Below are 12,709 nucleotides of genomic sequence, written 5' to 3' on the forward strand. Positions count from 1 at the left end.
TAACCCAAATTATATAAAATGAAACTTCTCCACTGTTCACCTCTCTTCGCACCTGAACGAAAGAAACCCAGCAAAGTTGAAAGAAGAAAAAGAGGAGAAGAAAGCCAGGGACCGAAATTCAGTTTTTGGTAAGGAGTTCACCCTCACATCTCATCTCTCGCATGATTTTTCTTTAAATTCTTTCCATACCCTGATTCCTGAGCCAAGTTCATCTCTGATTTGGAGAAACCTAAGCTCCAGTCTCAGAGATAGGGGTTTACTTAGATGGCTGGTTGATTCAGCCAAGTTATTCCTATTTGTGCTAGACTTTACTAGTAAGTTTTCATTTAGATCATTGATTGATGGTGCTACCATCAAACAACACCTTGCTGAGTCTAATCATGCTGTATAAGTTAGTTCCAATTGGTGTAGTTCATGCAAAAACAATAACTCTGATTTAATTCCTGCATATCTGAACCATAGCCATTATCCTAACCCCAATTCCCCAAATTGCCCACCTCCCTAGCCTATTTTGAGCCACAAGAATTCAATCTTATAGGTGGGAATCATCCCTGATGTGAATTGGGGAAGACCAACCCAAAACCTCCATTAAAACTCTGTTTTTCTTTTTATTTTTTGTTTCTGGTTATCTCTGGTGGAAGTTACTGGTTAACCAGAGACATAGACTAGAGTTACTGAAAAGTGTTTCTTAACTTCAGATCTATTCCGAATCGACCCTAACTTATCTTGGGATCTTAGTGTCATTAGAATATCATCTAGTATGCATGCTTAGTTGATAATTTTTAGAAACGTAACTCTCGAGTCGATTTTTCCCTTGCTGTTTGTCTCTGGTGGAAGTTACTAGTCAACCAGAGACATAGACCAGAGTACAGAAAGGAGTTTCTTAAGTCCAAATCTATTCTGAATCGACCCTAACTTATCTTGGGATTTCAGTATCATTAGAATATCATGTAGTATGCATGTTTAGTTGATAACTTTTAGAAACCTAACTCTCGAGTCAATTTTTCGTTTGCTGTTTGTCTCTGGTGGAAGTCACTGGTCAACTAGAGACACAGACCAGTGTTGCTGTCAGACGTTCTCTTAGGCTGCGTTTGGTAACGGTCTGAACAAAGAACGCCCATTCTTAACTAGAAACATTCTTTTACATTCTTGGTCTAGAACGACATTCTGAGACCAAAAATGACCGTTTGGTAACGGTCCCAAGAACATGTTCAGAACGAAAATGGTGTTTGGTAAAACCTGTTCTGTCAAATTTGATATTAATTATAATAATGCCATTTCCTTCTAAATTATACCAAAAAATACTTGTAAAATCATTTTCTCTTACCAACCTTAGCATAAAATTAAAATATCTCATTAACATAATCAAAATAATTATAAAAATATGTCAAATTTCAAAAATACCATTAATATTGGGTTCTTGTGTGGATTAGTGCCATAACTGACTATACTATGAATAGTTGAATAAAAAGGATCTTGGTGGATTCGAACCACCATCCCCTTGGAACATGCTCATGTTCCAAGTGCTCTACGACTTTGAGCTAAAGACCCATTAAGTAGAGATCCAAAACAAAAAATACAACAAAAAAAAGTCACAGTAGCATGAATCTTCACATGAGGAATGAAATGAGCAAAGGTCTAAAACAGAAATACAGCAAGAGAGTCACAATGAAATGAATCTTTGCATGAGAAAGTTAACAAGCAAGATTTCCAAATAGGAATTCAGCAGGTGAGTTATGATCTCATCAAAATGGGAAATAAATAGAGTCAACATGAATGCATCTAACTTAAAAAAAAAAAAAAAAAAGGAAAAAGGGAACCTCATGCTATTCTTTCATCACATAACAGGTATGTAATTCATGACTGAACTTTGTACTGCCTCAATCTCAATGAAGACCAATGGAAATGGGGAAGAAAAATAGGAGGAAGGGAACCTCATGCTATTCTTTCATCACATAACAGGTATGTATTTCAAGGTTAGTGATGTATGGAATAGTTTAAAAATCCAATGTTCATCCATATCTCTGATCAGTAAAAAAAAAAATGAGAGAGAAGGGATGATCATGTTAAATTAAAGTTTTAGCACCAATAACCATATTTACTTCAACAAAACATCTTCAAATCAAGTTCTGGTTTTAATGCCAATGACACATGAAAATTAACAAAATCTTAATTAAAGTAAGCCACGAATTAATCAACTTATAAATATCAAAATGTAGCATTTACCATGACCAGAACAATATTAGCTTGCAATCCTTGCATTGGTAAGGACTAAATTAACATTCTCCAACTCACTCAATTTAGCTATCTTCTTTACTCAGAATTAAAATGGTTTAAATTGGAACAGGCATGGAATTCGACAACTTATGTGTATAATGGGCAGATGGACCAGCATATGTAACCCACTACCCTATTCAAACTGGCCAGTCTTATGTGTATAACTTCACTATTACTGGACAGAGAGGGACCCTTTTGTGGCATGCCCATATCTCATGGTTGAGGTCTACCCATTATGGACCTATTATCATCCTCCCCAAGCTTGGTGTCCCTTACCCAGCTAAAGTCCCATTGGGCAGTTAGATAGGGGAGATAAAAGAATAATTCAAAATAGCCACATCATTTGTCCATATGGCACAATGAGAATGGGCCGTTTTGATATCATACCAAGAGCATGAGAATGAATTCTTACCTTAAAAATTGCAAACAGAAAATGTCAACTTGAGTTAATAGATGGATTTATTTTTCAAAATTAAAAGCCACAAACATTGCCAACTATGAACATATATATTAAATGGAATGCAATAGGTAACCACTGCATTTTCTAGATTGAGTATGCATATTGGACATTTATATAAGCATATCAGATCTAACAAACACATGATTTTCCCTACTATTACAAAATTATTAATGAGACAGTGGGTGATTAAGAAATGTTTCTTCATTATTGCCACATGAAGTTTATGTTATAAATCCTACTAAGTAAGAGGGCCTAATTGCAAACCTTTACCCTACTATTACAAAATTATTTATGAGACAGTGGGTGATTATGAAATGTTTCTCCATTATTTCCACATGAAGTTTATGTTACATTACCTGATGCTTCTTATGGCCAAATATATATATCTTGGTCTAATCAGTAGCAAGGTTGAGCCATGATTTTCAGCCCATGGCTCTGCTCATAGTTTTTTGGTAATGCAAGGAAACACCCCACTCACACCCCACTCCATGACCCCCTCCCCCAAAACCCAATAACCCCATGTGAGGTAGGACTTGATCTTAAGTCTCCTCAATCTCTACTACATGAAGTACCAACAACAGAGACTTTACCACCAGGCTAACAATTTTCACCCCATGATTCACCCCCTCCCAAAAAAACACAAAAGAAGAAGAAAAGAGTTCTGCCTCCTGTGGCTGTATGGCTGCATGCAAATGTGGCACTAACAGGGCCTAATTGATTAGCATTGAACACCTTGATACAACTTAGAAATCAATCTCAACTCTCTTAATAACAGTTCCCCAACCCTCAGAAAAAGGAAGCAGCAGCAACTAATAAACCTCACAATATCTTCGTCTTTAAAGCCTAATAATCACTACTACTACATCTACAAAAAAACGAAGCAGCAGCAGGTTCAGTCAGTAAGTAAGAAAGATAGAGCATGGCTTTCCTTCTCGACTATCTCAGTGCTATTAATAAGGGGCCCTGCAGCAGCTTCTGCTCAACTACTACATCTACATACGGTGGTGGTACCAATAACAAGGAGCCCAAACAAATCGGTTTACTCAAATTGAAAAAAGGGAATAGAGAGATCTGATTACCAAATCAAATCAAACTTTCACAACACACATATGTATGATGAGTAAGGAGGTGCAACATCAAATTTACAAAACAAAAAATTAATACCTAGAGCAGAGAATACAACAACAACAACAACCATAACCTTATCCCAACTAAATGGGGTCAGCTACATGGATCCGAAGAGGCTATGATAGTAAAAGAAATAAGAGAAGTAAAAAGAAGTATAAGAAGTAAAAGAGAGAATAATAGAAAATAAGTAAAGGAAAAAAAAAAAGGTCAAAACAGCATCCCAGGAACATTCCCCTACGAGGGGTCGGCTACACGGGTCCTAGTCCTCCAAACAACTCTATCTGCGGTCATACTAGGATTGAGCCCTACAGCATGCATATCCTTTCTTACCACTTCTCCAATAGTCATCTTGGGCCTGCCCTTACCTCTTTTAGCTCCATCAAACTGAATCTGGTCACTCTTCTTTACCGGTGCATCCTTAGGTCTTTATTGGACATGACCATAGCACCTTAAGCGGCTCTCACGAAGCTTGTCCAGGATTGGTGCAACTCCTAATTTGTTTATAAGACAATCATTCCTTACTCTATCTCTCCTGGTCTTGCCACACATCCTCCTCAACATCCTCATCTCTGCTACACTCATCTTATCTATATTACTCTTCCTAACTGCCCAACATTCCGCTCCATAAGTCATGGCTGGTCTTATAACTGTCCTATAGAATTTTCCTTTAAGCTTAATAGGCATGTGTTTGTCACATAACACTCCCGATGCACCTCTCCACTTCATCTATCCTACTTCAATTCTGTGGGAAACATCATCCTCTATATCACCCTCTTTGTTAATGGTTGACCCCAAGTATCTAAAGTATTTACTTTGTGGCAGCGCTCGCTCCTCAAGTTTCACCACTTCATCACCTCTCCTGGTTTGACTGAAGTTACACATCAAATACTCTGTGATGTTCTGCTTAACTTAAAGCCTCGTGATTTTAAGTTTGATCTCCATAACTCTAGCTTTGCATTAATCCCTTCCACTGTCTCATCCATCAAAACAATATCATCAGCAAAAAGCATACACCAAGGGAACTCATGTTGAATGTGCCTAGTTAAATCATCCATTATGAGTGCAAACAAATAGGGGCTTAGAGCTGATCCTTGATGTAACCCAATTGTTATAGGGAATTCACTACTTTGGCCCTCTGCAGTTTTGACACTCGTCACCACGCCCTCATACATGTCCTTGATTATGTCCACATAGTTACTTGAGCTCCTTCTCTTCTCTAGGACATGCCAAATGATCTCTTTAGAGACTCTATCATAGGCCTTTTTTAAGTCAATAAAGATCATATGGAGGTTCCTTTTGTAAGCTCTAAATATTTCATAAGTCGCCTTAAAAGGTAAATAGCTTCTGTCATGGATCTCCCTGGCATAAAACCAAATTTGTTCTCCGATATAACAGTTTCTCTTCTTAAGTGAACTTCAATGATTTTTTCCTAAAGTTTCATGGTATGACTCATTAGTTTTATGCCCCTATTATTGGAGTTCTGGATATCACATTTATTCTTATAAATTGGGACTACAATGCTTCTTCTCCACTCATCTGGCATTTTCTTTGTATTCAAAATCTTGTTAAACAACTTGGTTAGCCAAGATGTCCCCCGTGCTCCTAAGCTCTTCCACACTTTAATTGGGATCTCATCCGGTCCTGGTGATTTCCTAACCTTCATCTTCCGCAGGGCCTCTTTAACTTCGGCCTCACCAACTCGTTGTAGATGTTCATGACGTGTGTTGGCTTCAAGACTATTCCTCTCCACTTCTAAATCCATCCTATCGGTCAAGATAGCTCCATTAAGTAGGTTGTAAAAATATTCACCCCATCTCTCCATAATGTCCTCATCTTGTATTAATACTCGACCTTCCTCACTCTTAATGCATCTAACATGACCCAAATCTCTGCTCTTCCTTTCTCTTACTTTGGCTATTTGATAGATTGTATTTTTCCCTTCCTTTGTATTAAGTTTTTTATAGAGGTCATCATATTGTTTTTGCTCTTGCTTTCCCCACAGTTTTCTGAGCTTTTTTTTTGGCTGCATAATATCTCATCTTATCATCTGCCTCGTTAGTCCTTTGTCAAGTCTTAAAATGAGCTTTCTTAGTCTTAATGGCTGCTTGAACTTCGTCATCCCACCACCAAGTCTCTTTAGGGGCTACACACATACCTTTTGAAATCCCTAAGACTTCTTTAGCAACCTTCTTAATACAAGTCATCATCTCAGTCCACATCTCATTGGTATCTCCCTCAGAATCCCACTTTCCTTGTAGAGCTACTTTATCGAAAAATGACTCTAAGAGAACTCCTTGGAGTCGCCCCCATCTTATCTTAGGGCAAACTTGTTTTGTCTTCTTACGTTGTCCCATATTGAGGTATATATCTAAGACCATCAGTCTATATTAGGCGGTTAAGCTCTCTCCTGGTATAATCTTACAGTCCTTACATAAAGGTCTGTCAGACCTTCTTGTTAGGAAAAAATCTATTTGGCTTGCATGGTGCCCACTCTTGTAGGTAATTAAATGTTCATCTCTCTTTTTAAAAAAGGTATTTGCAATGCACAGGTCAAATGCTATCGCAAAGTCTACCACTGATATCCCCTCTTCATTCCTCTCTCCAACTCCGTATCCTCCGTGAACCTCTTCAAAGCCTCTACAATCCCTGCCCACATGTCCGTTAAGATCCCCTCCAATAATAATTTTCTCTCCTGAACCAAAACCCTGTACTAATCCATCCATGTGCTCCCAGAATTGTATTTTAACACTCTCATCCAAACCTGCTTCGGGTGTGTATGCGCTAGCAATGTTGATAACCTCGTTGTCTAGCACCAGCTTGATAGATATGATCCTATCCCCAAATCTTTTAACATCCACTACTTCGTTCTTAAGGTCTTTGTCCACAACTATGCCCACTCCACCTCTCCCACTTTCATCTCCCAAGTACCATAGTTTGAAATCATCTAATGCCTTCGCTTTGTGACCCTTCCATCTAGTTTCTTGAATGCATGCCACATTAATTCTTCTTCTTCGCATAGCATCAATCAACTCCATACTCTTACCCGTCAAAGATCCGATGTTCCAGGATGCAAATCTAATCCTACGCTTATTAACATGATTAGTACTTAAAGACATGATATAAAAACAAGATAAGGGATAATCAAAAGATAATAGGATCCATGCAAAAGGGATTGGCTGTATAGAATATAGTGCCGGCTGCCTACCTGACGCACTAGTATAACATAACTACTATATAATATAAAGGTGTAATTTAAAAAGAAATATGATTTATAGGGTAAAGTTTTAAATTAGAGCAAAGTGAAGATAAGCACGACATAAGCCCAAGAAAATAAAAAAAAAAAACAAATATGAGGGGTAAGCAATAATCAACAATCAGGGTGGGGATTTATAAGCAACAATGGAAAGAATATTATATGGCAGCAATATAAAAACAATGTATAATAAAATAGGTAATAGAACAGGGTAATAGAACCAATAAATAGTAAACAACAACCAGGATGTTAGAATAATATAAAGCACACTGATGGAATTAGAGGCAACAATAGAAATAATATTGTATAGCAACAATGTAAAAATAATGTACAACAGAATATGTAATAGAACAGGGTAATAGTATAAGCCACAATGTAATAAGACAATATATATCAGAGCAAGGTAATATACAGCAAAACAGGGTAAAGTAACAAAGACCCTTCACAGCTGTAACAGGGCCAACATGTATCAGAGTTCGCTACCCAGTATAGAGTAGAAAATGGTTTACCAGGTTTGTCAGAAAGGCAAGCCACAATTTAAATTTTGGACTAAACACTACAGCGTAGTAGTGTACTATAGCAAATTCAGAGGCAATCGTGGGTCAAGAAAAATGCTGTCGATATAGCTAGTGGCTGAGAGAAGAAATCAGGGCTTGGGAGGAACACTGTGGAAATTAAGAAATCAAGAAATCACGTTTAAGTGAGTGGTGGAGGAGAAAGAGGGATCCTCAGGAGCTATGGATGGCTGTGGAATAATCCGGGAGGTGCGCTTGGGTGTGAGGTAGCAGAAATCAAAGAGATAATCTGATCGAAGGAATCAGAGTTGAGGAAACTAGAAGGAAAATACCGAGCTCAAGGACAAGCCTTATGAGAGATAAAAACTAGAATGGAGAGGTGGTGCTTAGGTTTGGTGGCGGTAATGGAGCATTGGGTTGAGATAGATCAAGGTTAAGAGATAATCGAGCATTGAGTTGAGACAGACGTATGGGAGACTCTAGATTGGAGAGGTAAGTCGAAGGGTATAGAGGTGATGTAGTCTACGGCGAGGTTATGGGGTAGAATCGGTTTGGGCTAGGCTGTGGAGAGGGATTGTGGATTTGGAGAGGAATCGTGGGTAGGAAAGAGGTAGCAGGTGTAATCGAAGGTTTGGAGCAGGTGTAATCGCAGGTTAGAGAGAGAATTGTGGGAGGAGGTAGAGATAACCAGGGGTAAGGGTGCTGTGATACTTACCTGGTCTAGGGGTATCGTCCTTAAGTTTCACCAGATAACCAGACCTTGTAAGCCTGGGAAATGGCTCATTGATGGATCGATGAGGCCGTCGGAGGGAGCGAGGAGCTCACCGGTACCCTGGACTCGCTAGGGAATTTTTGAGCAAAATGACCGTTAGCACGAGAGAATAAAATCTATAAATTGTATACCTAGAACAGAGAATACCTAAAATCAATTTTTCTCAAAAAAATCCCTGAAGCCCAAACCTTTTTGGTTGAGGAATGCTGATTAAAGGGGTGCTGATCCTATTCCTAAGACAATAATGGGGAAAAATTACATAAATCGTCAGAGAGAGCGACACAGAGACAGTGAGAGGGAGAGTATGAGAGGGAGAGAGAGAGACAGAGAGAGGGAAAGAGTGAGAGAACGACACAAAGACAGTGAGGGAGAGTATAAGGGGGAGAGAGAGAGACAGAGAGAGACAGAGAGAGGGAAAGAGCGAGAGAGAGATGTAGAGAATGAGAGAGAGAGAGGGAGAGAGAGAGAGAGACAGAGAGAGGGAAACAGCGCAAGAGAGATGCAGACTATGAGAGATAGAGAGGGAGAGAGAGAGATCTCAGCTGAAGGGTTGCAAATCGAGCTCTGGTTCTTCTTCTCTAAACTTCCACGGCTAAAGAGACCCTTCCTTCCACACTTCTCCTCACGAGTTTTGTCTCTCAAAATTAGGGGTTTCCAAATTTTGTCCCCTTCCATTCGTTCTTGTTCTTTACAGACCGTCTCTGAGATAGTCTGCAAAGAACGTTCTTTTGGTGCTCAAGACCTCCGATTCGTTCTAAAAGAACAAAAAAATGAACCGCACAGCCAAACACTTTTTCATGTTTTTTTTGTTCTTTTTGAACAAAAGAACTGTTTAGAACACTGTTCTGAATGTTACCAAACGCACTCTTAGCTCCAGACCTGTTTTAAATTAACCTAACCTATATTGGAACTCCAGAAACATTAAGGATACCGCCAAACATATATGTTTGGTTTATAAATAATAGGGCCTAACTCTTGGATCATTGAACCTACCGGCAACCTACTCATGAGCTAATCCGACCGCGTAAATTCAACTGTAGCAAGGTGAGTGGGGATAGGCCTTGATTTTATTTTGGAGTGTTTATCATTTTAAATTAATTATTAGGAATGTGCATATAAGTGAAATTACTCTTGTTAGAACTTGTCTTATTAATTATTTCATTCATAGCTTGTGATTATGGAATTGTGGAATTTTGATGAAATGTGAAATATGTTTAAAGGTGTAAATTGTATGTTAGAATAGATGCTGTAGACGGCTTGGAAATGAGAGGTATAGTGTGCCGTAGTATGAGATGTGGGAGCACTGCACACCTCATATTGTGCCATTTAGACTGCACATGGTTAGGGACGACATTCCTTGGTACTACAACCCTTACCTGTAGGGGTCCAGGTGCTGGGTGATCATAGCCCCCTGTCGCTGAGGAGTGTGTGGAACACCAGGGTGGGGTCCAGGCTATGATTATCGGAGTCTACCCATGGGGGGATCTAGGGATTACGACTGGTGTGGGCTCCATGCAACAATTGAGGTCACGGCTCAGGTTGAGTTGATGGACCCAAGTCTGTTTTCCTGAGTTGTTGGCGTAGTACCTACTTAGAGACTTAGGCATTGATTGTTAGGTGGCAATTAAGTTTAAAATCAATCCATGCATTTAGGATCTTTGTTTTGTATGTGCAAATGCTTATGTGTGGTCTTTCCTTTACTTACTGGGCTCAATGGAGCTCACCCCTGTGGAATGTTTTCTTTTTAGATGATCCTACAGGTGGATGTGATGGCAGCGGGGAGGATTATTTCAAGGTGGAGGCTGATGGTTATGGTGACCATGCTGGTTTGGACTCAGAGGGGTGTGATCCCTCTAACATGGATGATCACGGTGTCCCTGGAGAGTAGGGACTGATGACGAGGAGCTCGTTTATCTTTTGATGTATATAGTCTTTTTGGTGGACGAGGTCCACTGTAAATATTGTATAGTTTGGTAGTTTTCTGGCCGACAGTTGGGCATCGAACCTTCTGGTAGTTTGGGTGTTTTGTGACAATGTAAATAACTTGTAAATTATGTAGTAAGCGCTTACTTTCCATGCACTCTGATTTGGAACATGTTCTTTGCTTTATCATTGTGTTTAGCTTGTGATGTGTAAATACAACTTTGTAATCCTAGAGGTCCTCGAATACATCGGATATTCGGGTTAACCCACGAATCCTCCTAGGGGGTGGTGTCAGGGTGTGACGAAGCTTGGTATCAGAGCATGAAGCTCTATTTACAGTCACAAGTGGCGGAAGTAATCTGAATGATGTCTAGAACCAAGAAATAAAATGAAAATTATTTCAAAGAACATAAACATAAACTGAGGGTAAAAGAACACCATAGGAGACTAGTCAAGTGCAAAAGCCGATAATATATGTATTAAATAAGAGCATAAGCTTTTACAACAATTCTGTAAAAAAAAAAAAAAATAAAAGACATACATCTGGTAGGAACAAAAGGCTGAAATAAAAAAAAAAAACACACATAGACATAACTAGTAATTTCAAAGGATCCTATGGTCTAAGTCTACTCCTGTGGCTGATCTCGAGCGGCTGGTGGTGGATGCAAATCAAGTCCGAAGTGGGCATCCCAGAAATCAAACCTCTGCTCGAGTGTGCCCACCCTATTGTTCAAAGAAGCCATATCCGCCCGCACACTTGTGAAACCCTGATCTAATCAGCTAGATATGCTGTCAAGGCAAGCTATCATGCTCTCCCAACCAAAAGCTCCGACCGATGGTAATGATGCTTGTGAAGATGAAGCCCCAACCTGGCCTCTAGTAGTACCAACCTGATGCGGTCCTCCCTCCTCATCACTTCCGGCCTTATCAAACAAATGCATCCTTCTAAGGGTAGCCTCATTTATCAACTCTTTTCCCTCTCCACCAGGAACCCCACCAGTAAAATCAACTTGGAAGTGTTGAAAGACTTGAGAGAGAAGTCTCCCATAAGGCAGGTTACCGTCCCCTGGATTCTTTGCATGGTACATCATGGTCTTTATTAGAAAATATGGTAGACAAATCTGGGGTCCTCCCCTACTCGCCATGTATAGGCAATATGTGATATATGCCCTCAAAATGGCAACCCCACTTCGGTTTCTGCCCTTGGGACAAATGTTGTATTGGACAACCCGGCTCAAAACCCTCGGGGATGGCTTATACTCCACCTTAGATGTGGGAATTTTGTTGGTACCTGTGAGATCCTTGTACACTTGCTTACAAGTTTCCAATGAATGATGGATGAAGTGTCGGTCCTTGGCTTAAAATAAAACTGCTCTCCATCCATAGAAATACCCAATATAGTGGCCAACTGTCAAGGAGTAAGCTCAATATCAACTCCCTTGACCCTACTCTTCAACAGATATTCTTGGTGATCCTCACTACGAGAAACAGACAAGTTGCAATAAAATATTGAACCAAGAGTGGATAACAAGGTAACTCAGGTACTAACATGGGAACCAACCCAGCGTGTTAAAACGCTCATAAACCTTGAACCTCCTGAGGTGCTTTGTATTAACCACTTTACCATTTTCCACTTTTTTCACACGGAAGGCATTCCATTTCTGAGAACTTGAGTAACTCAAGAACAGGTGATCATCAAACTCACCCACTTCCTCTTCCTCCTCTGTAGGAGCAACATAGGACTCATCCTCGGATGACGGGGATGATGGTGATGGCAGCGATGGTGGTTCTTGTCGTGGGCTCTTGCTAGCCAAGGTTTTCCTTGGAGCACCACCGGACCTGCTTGATGACATGGCTGCAAGAAATAATAAGAAATGGGGAAAGTTAGATGTATTATAAAATACATGAACTGGAAGAATTGTTTAAAATATAGATATGCATATGTAATTATGAACTTCATAAACATGAATTAGAGGCATGGGTTATAACTAAAACAAAGATGTAGATTATATGAGAGCAAAAAGGACTAACAAGCTGTTAAAAAAAAAAAAAAAAAAACAAGAAACAGCAGCCACAGAGAAGAAATTTTTTTTTTTTGTTTCACACAACTAAGTAGGAAAGGCTGTAGGATGTAATAAGAGGGGAAATGGAAACATAAAGATTGTACAATGACTAAGGTAGACAATATATATGAAGGGAAAACAAAGAAAGAAGGCAGGATTTCACAAGAAACAAGAAAAAAAAAAAACAAACAGCAGCCACAGAGAAAAAAAAAATTCACCCAAATACGAAGAAAAAGGTATAGAAGGTAATAGGAGGGGAAATGGGAACATAGGAATTGTACAATGTGCAAGATAGACAACATCTATGAAGGTAAAACC

The 12,709-nt window shown here is 39.4% G+C and overlaps 1 pseudogene; it reads right to left on the bottom strand.

The window, feature by feature from the left end:
- Positions 1-2,576: 2,576 nt before the first annotated feature.
- LOC122644806 lies at positions 2,577-6,981 on the bottom strand (annotated as a pseudogene).
- Between the last annotated feature and the right edge of the window lie 5,728 nt (positions 6,982-12,709).

Source organism: Telopea speciosissima, chromosome 11, assembly GCF_018873765.1.
Source record: "Telopea speciosissima isolate NSW1024214 ecotype Mountain lineage chromosome 11, Tspe_v1, whole genome shotgun sequence".
NCBI classification, from domain to species: Eukaryota; Viridiplantae; Streptophyta; class Magnoliopsida; order Proteales; family Proteaceae; genus Telopea; species Telopea speciosissima.